This window comes from Diadema setosum, chromosome 4 (assembly GCF_964275005.1).
Source record: "Diadema setosum chromosome 4, eeDiaSeto1, whole genome shotgun sequence".
Taxonomy (NCBI): domain Eukaryota; kingdom Metazoa; phylum Echinodermata; class Echinoidea; order Diadematoida; family Diadematidae; genus Diadema; species Diadema setosum.
The window spans coordinates 37,226,589-37,226,938 of record NC_092688.1 but is presented as its reverse complement, the minus strand read 5'-3'; positions in this window follow the sequence as shown (position 1 = coordinate 37,226,938).

Below are 350 nucleotides of genomic sequence, written 5' to 3'. Positions count from 1 at the left end.
TTTGAAGGAAATACATGTGTAGTATTTTTTTTTTCATTCCTCTTTTGCGTCAGATGATTTGCAATTTCATAGGAGAAACAGTGCAATTTTTGTACTTTGTATTTCAAAGAGAGAGATACGATGTATTTTCATCGATGAACCCAGGTTCAAGATACAACTTTGTATTTGACAAGACAGGACACGCCCATAGCGTTCACTTCCATAATTATGACAACAATATTCCTGTTCGTGTTCGTGCAATGGAACCGAAGTGTTGTTATCCGCGGGTACGAGGCGGTGGTATCGACACACAGACGCCGGCTTTCGCTGGCGCCGTGAGGATTGTATTCTTGTATCGCGATGGACGCGTA